Consider the following 15,923-nt stretch of genomic DNA (forward strand, 5'->3'; position numbering starts at 1 on the left):
TTCAAAATCCAAGGTATTTTTGTTGTGCTAGAATGTATAATTTATTATAAATGTTTTATTCACAGCCTCTTCTTCAGGAAACCTCGCACACACTAAACAATCTTCAAAGACTATAGGAACAGTGAAAAAGAAAGCAGGAAGATGGATGAAAATAAAAGATTTTGACGTCTCTTCCGCAACTGATGAATACTCCTGTGTGACGTTATTTCTTACATGGATTCCGTTATTTTGCCACAGGCTGCGGGTCTCCGTTTTCAAGAAGAGCAAGTAAAAAGTTTTGTAAAAAAAGCAAGAGCACCTGTTTGGAGTGTTTACGACAGCAGCGGGTCTCCAAACAGAACTTCATCTCCTGAAAAGTGCCCGTCCCTGCCACACAGGTTGCTGTGCCCAGTGCAATGCATATCTCCACACAGCCCTCCACCCCCAGCAGAGCACACACCACCTTAGGACACTCCATCCTGTCCTCTCTGCTCACCACCACCCAGGAATTGGCTGATGCCATCCCCACTGTCTCTCTCCCCTCAGGAAGCACTATCTACACAGCAGAATTCACAGATGCCAATGCCATGTACAGTTCTCCCAGATGTCCACCTTTTGTCCATCAGTCAAGAAAAGGAGGGGGGGATTGAATGTGCAGTGTGTCGGCACGGGAGGACAGCCAGAGCCGACCACTACGCTGCTTTTCTGTTTTGTAATTTTGTGACTAGGAGTGAACCACATCCATAAATGTCAACTGGTCCAGAGGCAAAAGGGCCTTGCCTTGCATTCTCCGCGAACGCATAGGCATGGTCAATTGGAGATTCCCAAAACTTACTTTGTATGATTGGAAACCGATACATGATAGGATAAACAAAATGCTTCTCTCTGGTTTTAGTTTGTGCAGCAATGAAACAATCAGATTAAACAAGAGAGAGTGCGACGTTACTTTTCGTCAATGAAAAAATAGTCTTTTCATGTTTATTTAAGTGTCCTTCTTTCATTTGGATTGTATGAAACAACTCGGGAGTTATTGTTATGATTACTCTATTAACGAATCCTCAACTCGTTCACTTTTTGTTATTTTGGGAACATTTTGACATGTTGCTTTTAGCCGTCGATACTGTTGAATTCACTCAGTTTGTAATGTAGGGTGCTCTGAACAAGTTAAACTTTGATACAGGACAAATGTATTTCCCACAAGCTATACTGTAGTAGCTTTAAAAGTATACAATATCACACCATATGCATGTGGCACGTCTTTGTTCAACTTGAGAAAAAACAGGACATTTGATTGCTGGTTGCCTTATGTTAAAGGCCAACAATGACACCAGAAAACTGAAAGTTCCTTCCCCTCCCCCAGTAGAACTGTCTAATCTACATAAACACAGTGGGATGTAACACCTAGCCTAGACTTTGTGAGAAGTATGGAGCTGCGTTGCATTAAAATGGCTGCAATGGAATATACAGTAGTAGGCAAAAGTTAATTTCAAGCTGAAAAGAAAAGACTCAACATGTCCCCTCTATATATTTTCCATTTAGACCATCCAATGTCATTTATTATTAATATCTTCCGTATCCCATTAAAATCAGAAAGTTTCTTACACGTGTAAATCCAACTATTTTCTAATCGCTTTATCCAGGACAGGTAACAGTTTCACCAATACTATTTGGTAACTTTTTACGATTGTCAGACTTCAGAATGCTTCAACTGATGCTTAAAGATATGACATAATGCGCACTGTGTTAAAGAGCTATTGAGCACAGAACATCTTTTCGCCTGTGAAAAGATTTGCACGTGCAGTTTATTCTTATCTGTGTGAAAACAGGAAATATCTATGGAGTTTCAGAAAGTAAACAGAGGTATAGAACACCCTATCTCAGATGTTTAATAAATTCAAGTTTGTGAAAACAGTGACAAATCACCCCAAACAAAATACAATTTTAGAATAGAAGCAGTTTGAAATTATTAGTTGTTGTTATTAATAAATCACTTAACTTTGAACATGTTGTGTTTAGAAATAGCAACAAATCAATATAATTTACTATTTTAGTTTTTCAAAGAAATGTTTTTGTTAAAGGAAAATCATGCCAGGAGCTGGGTTCAAACAAAGCTATAGCTGAAAAGGGCAGGCAAAATGTTTAAGTAATCATGGGCGAATGAGACAAATTGATGCAGATGTTTAGAAAGAAAGTGGACTACAGTAATATTTTGAGTTTACAGCCTATCCAATGTTATTCATTATTAATCTTTCATATCACATTAAAATGAATGTTTTTTTTTAAATGTAAGAGGCAATACACAATTTGTGTCCTCTATAACACGTCAGTGTACTTTTTAACCAGTTTAATGTTTATCAATGTTATACAAAGCTTAAAATTATTAAATTGGATATACCGTTTAGACTGTTTAATTCTGTAATAGACAAAAGATTGTCCCTCAGCATAGACAGGGATTCAAAACCAAGTGTTTTCTGGCAAGAGCCCAAATGCTGCACATGAGAGCTTTCATAGCTCCACCTGGTGGTTTTACAAGATATTCCACCCTACTTCGATACATCATGCGGTATCCTACAGTTCTTTGCGGAACGAGCACTGCGATTTACTGCAGCATACCTTGCACATTTTGAATGGTTGGATCTGTAGTTCTACTCAGTTTGGTGAATTCTTGATAAACCAAACTGGTGCCCTCCCTCTAACTCACCATTCCTCCCTTATGGTAGTGTATGCAGAGAAACCCATAGGGTCAAATGCAATGGACTTCCCGAGTTAAAACACAGCCGCGTACTAAGTTAGTATGGTACATTCTGGAGATCATCTCCTGCTCCGAGTTCAATTTCAGCAAAAAACATGTGGAACAAAGTTGGAGCTCAGCTCAACTTGTGCTTAATCTGGTTCTAAGGGCTCGGCCTTGTTGTACTAATTAGCCCGAACTGGAGAGGACTGTACATCAGAACACTTCTGATTAGTAGAATAATATGTAGGCCACATTAATATTCAATTACTTTTCTGTTTCTCATTTAAATTCAAACTAAATTTCCTAACAAATCAGTTAGTTTTTAATTTAAGAATTGCATTTAGGCTATAATTCACCTGATGAGGTGACATAGTTATTAATGAGATACCCAATTATAATTAGTCATGAAACAAATGAGAATCGCAGCTGTGCATTTGAAATTAAACACTACTGTATTATTGCAGCATTAATTTTGTTTAACACTCCAGATGAATAAGCAGACATCATTATAGCTAAATCATTACAAAAGACACCGACTAATAACCAGTAAAGTTAAGTTTTATTTTTAACAGAACTGGAAATTAAACTTATAAAAATACTTGAGCAAAAAAAAAAACCAACAACAACAACAACAACAATTGTTCCTCCGACCTTCTAAGCATTTTTTTTAAGGCAATACATTTCTTTAGCAGGGTGTGCCTTGTGCTTACTTTCCAGAATTTTGATTTTCTCTCTCTCCTGTGTCAGCTCAGATTAAGCTCTTTAATCAGTTCCAACATCTTCCTTTCAAAGTGGGGAAGTGCTTGCTGGCGTGTTGTTTTGCTAACTCATGCTTATCCTTTATGACAGTATCTTCTGACACCTGTGCACAATCCAACAACATTGCAAGACCAGCACTATAACAGGAATCATAAAAACACAAGAAGCCACATTGAACGAGCTTTCAGAATTCTAAAACAACGCTTTGCTTGTCTGTCATTTGGTTTGCATACCAGTCCATCAAGAGCTAGCACAACCCTGGCTGTTTCAACACAGTCATTGGATCACAGCCACAGGAAAGAAAAGGGACTGTAAACCATCATAAATCACTTAAGATGCTGAGTTTTTTCCTTTAACATGCTTGGGTGCCACCTATTTCCTCCTCATCCCTGCTTTCCTCCGATAACCACAAATACGAGACGCATCACTAAAATATTTAACAAAATCTATCCAGTTGACTCCTCAATTTTATAGAACACATTAAAGCCTCATGCTACATTTATATAAATAATAGCTTAGGTTCTGTTCTCTTCACTCCCTAGCACCTTAAACTTCACAGCTACTAGTAATGATTAACATTCAACATAATTAGTAAATGTCACTTTCGTAAATACCCACATTAAATCAACTTCATTATGAATAAATGTGGTTTGAGTGTTAAGCAATTTTAATTAAATATTACAATGTTTCCAAGCGACGGATGCATAAATTCAGTACGTGGTAACGATATTATTTCCACTATATTCTGGAGCCTTCGAATGCAATTCTTCATTACACCAAGTACGGTACTAAGTTGCTCAAGCCATATTAAGAGGTGGTTTAAAATAAGTCACTAGTTTAGTCACTTCTAGAGGGCAACAACTATTATTTTGTGTTCGTTGCAATTGAGAACAGGTTTAGTACGGTGCTGCGGACTAAGCACAGCAGCAAAGTTCGTTGCAATTGGACTTAAGGTGGAGCACAACTTCAGACCACAGCTGCGTACTAAACACGGGTTGAACGCCTGTTAGTACTTCACTTTCAGTTTGTTGCAATTAACCCCTAGACTTTGCACTACTAAGGTCTAAATCAAGCTCAAGCAGATACAACCCATTTATGGCTTTCATAACTTCCATTAGTCTCCACCTCTGTCTTCCCTAACTCATTCTTGATCTTTCTAAACTAGGCGTTTAACTGAAATTCAGCCCAATTATACTGTTTAATCTGAGAAAAAAATATAATAAGCGCTATTCCTGACAGCCTGAAAAGAAACACATATTCCTATAGTCTCAACTGAGCAAAAGAGTCAGTTTCTGCACCTTCTGAAGTATTATTTAAAAAAAAATCTACAGCACTGGCTGGAGAGGCTGTGTGTGTCCGGGCTCAGCGGTTATATAGGACAGGACTCAGCGCGCAGCAGGTGTGACTCATTGCTCTGCGCAGCCCGTGCGGAATGCGCGTCTCCTCCCTCCACGCGCCACCGCCTCGCTAAACCGCCTTCATACTCACCAGCGGCAATAACATCTCCATTTATTACATTTATTCTTCCATCTTAACCCAGAAAACTCCTGGGACGTTTCTGTGAACCGGTAAAGCTCTCTTTGTTGGTGGTCACAAGTAGAAACAATGCATGAGCTGAAAGCAGGAAGTCAAGCACTCCTCCCTCACTGTACGAGCGTATCTGGGTCCTGACTTCCGAAAACTCCTAAAATTGAATTTCATATTAAAGTCTCCCATCCGTTCGTTTCAAATACATAAATTAGATGAGTTCGGGTACTTTTCTGATGTATTTTAATAGTTCGGCACTGTGCCTTGTTAAATATGTCACAAGCAAAGTTTATCAACTTCACTTTAATGCGAGGTTTTGCGTGGATACAAAAACATTATATGCTATCTATAACACACGTGAATCTGAATTAATCAGAATGCCTCGCTGCACCAGAATTGTTATATACGTATTTTAAAAATACATCTGGTGCATCTGAAGACAGAATAAAACCCAGAAAAGGACGACAGACCAATAAACTGTCTGTTGATATTGCTGCACGGGGCGCAAGATCACAATAGAACACGTTATTGTAAAAAATATTAACATTCGTGAATGAGAATTTTTTTTTATTGTACCAAATGTCCGTTAAATAATGAATGACATTTTTCAGACCATAAACACTATTATATGAAAAAAAAACATTTACTATATATGCATTTAACTTGCTTTTTTTTAAAAAAAAAACATTGCAATACGGTAGATGAAAATTGTTGTTCAGCGCTCTTGTATTAAATATACTCTAGTCATGTGTCAGAAATAAAGTGTATACAATTTGCTAAATCAAACAAAACACAAGCTCTACGAAAAAGAAAAAAAAATGTGTTAATCCTGCAATTTTATCTCGTTGAAACGTTTTTTTTTTCTCTGTGGCACTAACGGGCTAAGGCTTAGGATTCCTGGTTTCCTGATTACATAGAAATGTGTCTCTCTTGCCTTACGATGTCCAAATGATCAGTTCAGTGTAGAAAAGAGCACCGTAAAACCCCGTCAGGCGTGCAAAACGTATAAATGAAAGAGATCGCTTTGTTTCTGCCCGCTATCTCACTGAAGCCCTTTGGTGTGTTAATAGAAGGTTATAACCGCTACACTGCGCGGTGTGGGGAGGGGTGATTTGCAAGCAGAGTTGACCTTTGAGAAAGGACTCGTCTCGGGAATATATTTCCACATTTTGAAGAGATTTTCTCAATTTCTGTAGCCTGATTTCCAATATTCCTAGAGAGCTGTAGAATCTGGAATCACCTATCTGGGAACAGTGTGTAGATGACAGGTTTGTGACTTTCTCATGAGCACAGTATATGAATCCATCAGATTAAAGACACTGTGAGCATTTGAATTAAATTAACGATAGTCTGTCCCAGCTCGCCGCGATGGTATAGTGGTCAGTACTTTGTGCTGTGACCGCACTACCCGTGCTTTGAATCCGGGTGACAGCAGCCCAAGACAAGAGAGTTTCCTTCGTCTATGTTATTTCAGTGAAAGGGGGGCATGCGTGTACAGCAGCGATCTTCGAGTTGATGTGTTGCCCCATATAAGCAATGTGAGCCAACACTGCTTTACAAAGGAGCACGGTCTGATCTTATAGTTGATAATCTGGAGACCAGACCTCTTCTCTAACGAGAAGAAAAGGTCAGGAGCCGCAGTATTTAATATAAATAAGAGATTTCATTTTTTCTGTGGCGCAACTAGTACCAAGCACTTAATCTCGGGGTTGTGAATTCGAGCTCCACGCTGGTAAGAAATCATATAGGTTACGATAAATTTACTTTTTTTAATAAAAACAAATATCGGAAAGAATTCGCCTGTCACTAAGGAATTTAAGTGGAAAGATAAGTAGAGACATAATCAGAAAACCTACATATAGGAAATGTTAGTTACTTTGTATGTGCTTTAGCGTTTTCTTTTATATACCGAAAAAAAAGTTCAAGGCGTTCTAGTCGCTGTACTCCTCGTAGATAATCTCAACGAAATCACAATACAGTACAGGACACGCAGTGAGGAGCTCACGCAACGAATAGTCTTGAACATGCCAAGCGTAAAGGCACACTGAACATCTGCGAAACATCACATCCTAGTTTAGTTACAGTGAGATTATAGACTGGGAGGTAGGAAGTCTCAGATCACTTTTTTATTAAAGGTTCAAGCAAACCCAAATACATTTGCAAGAGACTTTGCAAGAGAGCTGTGCGGACCTTATCTTCATTTACCTAGTTTAATCGTTTTCAGAAAGTGTAATTGTATTATTTTATGTACCCCTGACGATTCTACTGATGTTATAAGTGCTCTTGTTTATATTGAATCTATTTTGTTGTTCAAATAAAAAGTTAAAAAAAACTTTCCGGATGCGTCTGCTGTAGAAATAAAATGACATCAAAGGCGTTGTACGTAGAGTTCTGAAGCCTGCTCCACAGAAGAACTAGCTGAGATGAAAAGTTCGATATTCTACTGACAGGGCTATTCCCGTCAACTCAGTTTCTTTCTGAAACAACGTTTTATAAGAAAAACTTACACTTTGCAAAATGTGAAATAAAATACTTGCTTAAAAGTTCAGATTGTTTTTTACCCAAAAACTGTAAATGGAGAAAACCGACCCGTTGGAGTCTCTGTTGTACCATTGCTCAGTGCGGTCAGGTCGGGACTAAAATGATAGTAAGGTGCTGGTTCAAGCACATCTAGGCACGCCTTTCTCACTGTTCCACCGTGAACATCATCTGGAGAAAAAGTGGCATGTAATGTTTAATACATTATTGACCTTATTAATAATTTGAGGGAATACAAATGCTTTGCATGTATCGAATTACAGCACGTAACAACTGACTACCTGAGTCGATATCACCGGGCAATTTCCAATAACGACCAACATCAGAAACTTCAAGAAAAATAAGATTCCATATCTTGGAATGTAGGGCGGGAGAATTCATTTATAATCCTGTTGCATCTTGAGCTAAACTCAAGAGGGCACAAGCCCTAGAACCCGAATCCGTTACAATAACAAAAGGACAGACATTGAAATATGGGCTATTTCGAAGTAGCAAATGTGAGATATAAAGTCGGAATTCTGAGTTGCTAAGTCGCAATTCTGAGATACCATAGCGGTTTTTTTTTTACTCCCTGGCGGAAACGGGCTTCCATAGAAATCCGGGTTGTGAATAACAACTGTCACTACACACGATTGAGTTCTTGAGGCTGGCACCTAAGACCACTCAGCCATCCTGACAAGCAGTGGAGGATGCCCGTTACTTTGTCAAAGGATTATTAACTACTTTTCTTTTCTTATTATTACAGAGATTTCTACATTGCAAGACAATTGACGATTTAGATAAAGGTATATCGTGGCACGCAAACCAGGCACGGAGGGGGTTTGAACCCGCGCTCTTCGGTTTACGAAACCGATGCCTTACCACTTGGCCACCGCACAGACAGTTTAGTTTTTTTTCCCATCAAGGCTAATACATTTTGAAAAAAAAAATCTGTGCGCAAATTGCAATGGCAGGAGAAGTAAAGAATATAGTTCTTCTGTGGAGCTGGCTTCAGACTCTGCTTATAGCGCCCGTCAAATAAAATAGATATTTTATTTTTACAGGAAGACGCATTCCGAAATGTATCTCTGCAGTTTTAGAAAAGTTTTGAATGGTATATTTTATACAACGCACAAACCGTATTCTAATTGCAGACTGCAGATCTGTGCAGCAATCCTACTACATTTCACTGTGATTCTGAAATACTTCTAGCAAACATATTCAGGTTTCCTTGAACTTTAATAAAAAACTACTTCGCTTTCAATCTCTGGTGTTACTGTAAACTCGGATGTGATGTTCCGCAGATGTGCAGTGTGCCTTGTCTTATTCGTTTACTGGATTTGTGAAACGAAAATACAAACTGGACAGTTTCAGACACATGAAGACTCATAAATGTCACTACAAATGACAAATTTGTAGTGTAAATCCGCCGGGCTGATTTACGTGTCTGACCATCTCTCTCCTCCCTCTTCGGCAGTGAGCACTATTTTTTCATTTTCTTCCCTTGTAGTTTCCTCGCTCTTTTACTGTCCCTTTCTCCCACGGAGAGACGGAAAACATGCCGAAATCGTTTTCACCCTGTGTTTGTGCAACGTCAGTGTGTGAAGGGAAAGTAATCTATGTGGTTCCAGTGGCGCAATCGGTCAGCGCACGGTACTTATACAGCAGTGCACAGCGGAGTCATGCCGAGGTTGTGAGTTCGAGCCTCACCTGGAGCAGTGTAGCCTGTCTTTAGCTACCGAAAGCAACCGTCCACTTTAGATACTGTTACTTATAGGTCGTCCTTAACACCTTATCTAACGGGATTGTAGCCTGTTAGGTGTTTGCTGGAGATCCAGTCTAAATTAACATCAAAGGAACAGGTAAAGGTTTATTCCACGTCACACCCGAAGAAGGGTCCACGTTGTGTTTCCTTCTCTTTTCAGCATGGAATAAACCTATAATTTTTCCTTTGCAGCTGACGCAGGTCATTACTTAAATTCCCATCAGCTGTGGACCCCCAGCTGATCTCTACACAGACAGATGAGAGATATCTCATCTTCTTAGATGAGAGGTCTACTGGGACTAAGGGAGCACGATGGTGTACCGAAGACTTGAAAAAGCTCTCGCATTAGATTCTGTTTTTGTTGTTTCCCAGATTTGTTTTTAATGTTCTTTTTGTTTTGAAGTTGTTCCTTTAAGTATTTTTTTATTTTATTTTCTGTAGTCGTTAGACTACTACAGTGATTTACCTAGGTTCCCGGAAGGCTTCTCGCATCGTGGTTGTTGTGTTTTTGGGTTACAAGTATTTTTTTTCTATTGATAGGACCCCACGCATTACTGTGGGACTAGTTAACTTAAGTTCTTACATTGTACCTGAAATTACCACATAAACTACTACTCTGTTTTTCTTTTTTTTAAATAAAGGCACAAATGATGTTTTTTTTTTCTTGCAGCTGATTGGCAATGACCCTACAACGGGTCATTGCAACGAACGTGGCTGCTGAAATTTGTCAGCAGCTCCATACTAAACCTGTTCTCAATTGCAACAAACCTAAAATAACATATGCTGCCCATTAGATGTTACCGATGTAGGAGACTAACTTAAACCACCTCTTCACAGGGTTTATGTAGTTCAGTAGAGGAACAGTCGATCGCATTTGAACTGTTCTGAATGTAGTGGAAATAATATAGTCACAAAGTAACGAACATACGCACCACTCGCTTGAAATATTTACTGTAGCTAAAATTGTTTTCTAGACACCACAACTATTCACAATGAATTTGATGAATACATGTCTTTATTAATAAAAGTGTAATTTATTAATAATTAAGATTAATGTATATCTTTATTAGTAGCTGTATTACCGGTAATGCATGTACAGTCCTTAATATGGGATAGTGAACTTTCAGGTATCCTGGGGAGGTAAGAAAACTGAAATGAAGGAAATACATATTTAAAGGGGGTGTAAGTCTTAAATGTGTTCTGTTACATCTGGGTGTTAACTGAATAGATTGTATTACTTATTGTGATTTGACACATGTCTGTCTCAGGAGACAGCAGAAAAATTGGGGAATTTGCAGGTACAGAAAATAACTTGAACTGAACAGGCAAATGTAAGGTTATGTTAAAGAAAAATAAACTTTGTCACCTTTTTAAACATGATTATTTAAGACAGTTTATCGGAACCGTATCTCTCCTCGATTCTGTGGCTGTGGTCCAACAGTAACGGTGGTGAAACAAGCAGAATGTGCGGAAAGAATTGGAGACGTAACGGGAGACTCATCCAGTCGATAGAAGGGTTGTGTACGCTGAGAAGTGTAGGTTAAAAGCTTAACGAGCCAGGGAGGAGTCAAACCTGCAATCTTCTGAGCCAAAGTCAAACACATTATCCATTGCACCACTGGCTCTGATACCCTAAAGCCACCACTGTGAGCTTTGTGCTGTCATTAGTAATACTGTAGCACTCCGGTGTTCACAACAGCCCCCCACCACCAGGAACTCAAACCCAGGCCTCCTGCATCACTCAACAGGGACCTAGCCTGTTGAGCTAAAGAGCAATCTCCCTCAGTCCTGCGGCTGTGGCCCTGCTATTACATTGAAGGGCAGTGACATCACCGCTCTGGTAAGCCGGCTCTTACACACTCAATGGTGGCCGTATGCGTTACACTCTCCCCCGCTTAACTCACCAACCTCAGCAAAGGGCTATCCCATTCCACTGCTGACACCAATGTAACGCTCCAGGGTTCACATGGGCATCCTCGCCACTGCCACATCAGGTCAGTCCCCCACCGTCAGGGACTCAAACCCAGACCTCTGGCATCACTCAACAGGGACCCAGCCTGTTGAACTAAAGGGAGACCGTCCTTAAGCTCAAGCGGCTGGGTCCCTGTTGAGCTATGGTGGCAGTCGCAGGTTTGAGTCCCCGACGGTGGGGGGCTGACTTAAGTGGCAATGGCAAGGGTGCCCGCCTGAACCTCCAACCATTACAATACTATACATCGCTCCAGTCCAAATTTTCTCAATTAGATTCACGTGTTTTCTACTTGTATTTAGCTACTAGGTCTTTCGTTTGGTCTGTTTTAAAAATAGCATCTCAAACGATTTTATGTGTCATGCTGAAATTCACACACGGGGGACGTCACATGAAACACAATCACAGATAAGATGTTGCATTTAAAAAGAAATCCAGAGTGGCAGTAGAAAACAAAGCCTTATACACGAGATGCAAGTGCTCTACCACTGAACTAAACTGACAGGCACTTTTGCCTGTAGCTCTTTAATTGAGTTAGGGAGAGTGAAGGGTCTACACAGTGTACAATTTAAAGGTCGAAGCAAGACAATCTGATGCGAGGAGAATTCACAAAACGAGCCTCTGCTTTATCGTTTACTGAGCATTCAATGAACGTCTAAGTGAAAGACAAATTCACTATTTTCACTTTTTGTTTAAAGAACACTTTTATCACGTTCTGCACTCCCGGTGTTTAACGGTGTTCTTTTCTACACTCCTGATTTGAGGATCCCCAGCTAAAATATTTTTTAAATACAACAAAATTCCGATATATTGAATAGTATTTATGTTTACATTTATATTCACTCGTGCCAAAAGCTTGTGTTCTCTGCATATATCAGGATGTGGAAAGAGGCCCAATCACATCTGGAGTAGATAGTATTTAGGTCAAAGCTAATTCAAAGTGCATCTCTGGGTGTGTTTGAATTACCTACGTGTTTGACTGAAGGACAAGCTCACGGTGCCATAAAAATTGACACTCGTCATCTTTTCTTCTACATTCACAGGTTTTACGCTAAAGACAAAAAAATTTTTTTTGTCGTTTTCATGCCAGCTGGCACTAATTATTCTGCACTGACAGGGAAGATTAGTATTTTATCTATCGCAATATGTGTGGAATTTGTTTTTAAAAAAGTTGTTCCAGAAATGAACACTTCCATTAAAGTTAAGGCAGACACCTGTTGCTGTCCACAACGACCAACTCTGCATGGCAAGAGAGGAGAAAAGCACTGTGGTGATTTGAACCCAGAAACTTATTTACTAGACATGCACGTTAACCAGCTAAGCCACAGCACCAACAGAGCACTATCCTTTTACAGCCTCTTAGACACACCGCTCTGAGATACCTGCGTTCTGTGTGCGCTGAGCCTGCTCACTGAGCAAGTGATGAGAAATGGCTTTTATCTGGTAATTTCAAGTCCAAGGAGCTCAATATGCTTTTTATGTTTGACATCTTCAAGGAAAATGGTGAAATCGCAGGTGGAAGAGGAAAATGATCCTTGAGTAGAGGAAAGAGACCATCTTGAGTACTAACTCATGTCAGGAGGCTAACTTCTGGGATGAGGTGGTGGAGTGGTAAGGTGATGGACTACTAATCCATTGTGCTCTGCACATGTGGGTGTGAATCCCATCCTTGTGAAGTTCAGTAGTTGACAAATGTGCCTTTTTAAACTGGGTGTGCTTTCGTTTCGTCTTTCGCTCCTGTACTACAGCAGTAATATTTCTAGATGTGCATGAACATGGTATAGTAGGCTGACGGCAGGAACACGGGGTCCACAAGCAGTGACAGTATCAGAGGTGTCTGCAGTGTGTTGGTTTGTGAGCACTAATAAAATAACTTGCCGTGGAAGCACGTGTGCCTGCATTAATACAGCTCCATTGAGCAGAAAAAGCAACACAAACACCGACTTGTCAACAGGAAGTTTCCGTAGCTGAAAACACAGCCATTGTGCTCCAGGTGAAGCTTGTGTCGCAGGATGTGTGTCATTGAGGCAGTCACGGGCTGGGATTGATTGGGTTATGTTGATTTGTGTTACAGGGTGTGGGTCATTGAGGCAGTAACAGGCTGTGATTGATTAGGTTATGTTGATTTCCAGGATGGTGTCAGTGTTGCCTCTCACTCAAGGGGGTGACTGCAGTTGTCCCAATTAATACAGGAACAGTCAGTAAAAACAGTCAAACCCGAGTCGTTCAGGGAGCAATTAGGTATCGAGACTTGGAGGTGTGAGGAGTCGCTGAGCCAGTTTTAGCCAGACCAGGGGGTGAACTGATAAGGTTCTATGACACCTAGCTCAGCACTCCCACACCCCTCAAACAACACAAGCTTCCTCCTGGAAAAATACTGGGCAGACCTGATTCTGACAGGGACAGTGGAAACCCCCCTGAAAGGGATTGGCTAAGGAGAGGGATAAAAAAGACCTGAGACAGAACAGAGGGGGCTCCCGATTCCCACTGGATCCTGGAGACGACACAGGCAGCACAAGGAAGCTGCAGGGTGCAAGACCCCGCTGCAGAGTGCAAGACCCCGGAGGAACTCTGCAGAGACTTTTAATACCTGGAGGCAAGGATCTACTGGTTCAGTAACTGACGACAACGAAAGACATTGGCATTGGAACAGAGGTACTGTACAGAGACTTTTAACACCTGAAGGTGAGGAACAAGGAAACTGGCACAGTTAGCCGATTCAAACTGAGAGGAATGTAATATAGTCGCAGAGGATTTCTATTGTTACCTGAACAGAGACTGGGGAAATAGGACTGGGCGATACCCCTCTCCTCAAAGTGGGCCATCAGAGACTACAGGTACTAAGTAGAGACGATCGAGTAACCTCTCTTATGTATTTTACAGAAAAGACTGCTGCCCCTCTGTATTCATTTTGACCCTGGGAAGGACCTTTTGCTGCTGTGAATTCTGTTTTGGTTGTGTTTTTGGGTGACAGTGAATGTGAATGTAGTTGGAAAATAAAAAGGGCACTTATACAATACAAATGCTTGTCGCTGGTTTGTGTGTGCATTGGTGATTCTGGGAGACAAACAGAGCCTGTGGTAATGTAGAGGGGCCCTAGCACCCCGTTTGTATTGCTAGGTGGTGTAGATGTACACGAAGCAGGAACATCCCTCGCCCTTGGGTTCACCTTACTGTGACACCTTCTTCATCTATGTTTTTTGAGTGCACTGCAAATGATCTTAGTATCGAAATGCCGTCCCACATAACCGATCCAAACAAGCTGCTTTACAGAGGAGCACTGCCGGAGCTTATCGTTGGCAAACTGAAGAGCAGGCCGACCTCTTCTGTGACTCTTGAACACTAAATCTCAAGGTTGTGAATTCAAGCTCCACGCTGGCGGGAAATTCCATAGGTAATGATCACATTTTCTTGCATGCTAATCAAAAGAAATATTAAGAAACTTTTCCCGATACCAGTTTTTTACAAAAGTAAAGGCACACGGCACATGTGTGCCACATCACGTCCGAGTTTAGTGACAACTACCTCAGAGATTGTAAGCTGGGTAGTTTCAGATTAGATCACTTTTTTTTATCAAAGGTTCAAGCAAACTCGAATACTTTTGCAAGTGACATTTCAGAATCCTAGTCAAATCCAGTACGATTGCTGGATCCTTCGAATTCGACTGAACTATAGCACAGATCTGCAGTCCACCATTAGAATACTGTGGGTGTGTTGTATAAGCCATACCGCCCAAAATAGTTCTAAAACGGGAGATGCATCCTCATTTAGGAATGTGGTATAAAGTGAAATGGTCTGGGAAGAGTCCTACGTTTGAACAGTTCAAAATAGACGTAAAGGGGTATTTACGGACTCTTTCGAAATGTAAGAACAAGCTGTGCGGACCTTATCTTTATTAACGTCGTGTAAACGTTTTTCATAGAGTGTAATTGTATTATAGCATGTGCCCCTGAAGATTTTCTTGATACGTTATATGTGCTCTTGTTTGTATTGTATGTAGTTTTGTTGTTCAAATAAAACGTAAAAGACACAACTTTCCGGATGCGGCTGCTGTAAAAATAAAATGACATCAAGGGTGCTGTACGCAGAGGTCTGAAGCCTGTTTCATTTAAGAACTATATCCAGAGGTGTTAAAGAAGTCTAGATCTCACTACGAGAATGGCAGCATCTCAAAAAAAGCAGGTGCAGTTCGTTACACAGTCGTAATGCCACTGTCGGACCAGAAGAGCGAAAGCCACCTGGCTTTCTCTGAGCAAGTAATGTGACAAAGAGACACAGTACAGTGGTAACTGTGGCTGAACAGTGGAAAGCGCTGGATTAAGGCTCCAGCCCCTTCAGGGGCTTGGGTTTGAATCTCACCTTGTTAGGTGCTTCTGTTGAGACCCCTTCCAACTGACTTCAAAGGGAGGGAGCTTCTTTTTGGCAGTCTCTCGAGAAACTAAGCAAAGTGTTTAAAGATACTTTGTCAGCTTGACATCAAGGCAGAAAACAAAAACTTTCTTGCGTCCACTCAAACCAAATGCGGTTTGCCACCTTTTGCGTTATGCAGGGAATGACGTCTGCCGAGATCACTTTTGAGTCAATGCAAATCGTAGTGTGCCCTCCATTTTAATGTTGGTTGTGCTGGCGTGCTGCTTCTGTCTGTGAAACTTTATGCAATCAAGGCATTTAAT

The 15,923-nt window shown here is 40.6% G+C and overlaps 1 long non-coding RNA gene and 1 other non-coding gene across 3 annotated transcripts in view; one reads left to right on the forward strand and one right to left on the reverse strand.

Moving 5' to 3' along the window:
- Nucleotides 1-15,923, reverse strand: part of LOC148670536 (uncharacterized) — a 408,685-nt gene that overhangs the window by 63,389 nt on the left and 329,373 nt on the right. The gene's annotated exons all lie outside the window — the stretch shown is intronic.
- trnai-uau (transfer RNA isoleucine (anticodon UAU)) lies at nucleotides 9,141-9,234 on the forward strand. Its single transcript has 2 exons — nucleotides 9,141-9,178; nucleotides 9,199-9,234. It is a non-coding gene; the product is annotated as a tRNA-Ile (tRNA).

Source organism: Lepisosteus platostomus, chromosome 5 (assembly GCF_059453375.1).
Source record: "Lepisosteus platostomus isolate fLepPlt1 chromosome 5, fLepPlt1.hap1, whole genome shotgun sequence".
NCBI classification, from domain to species: Eukaryota; Metazoa; Chordata; class Actinopteri; order Semionotiformes; family Lepisosteidae; genus Lepisosteus; species Lepisosteus platostomus.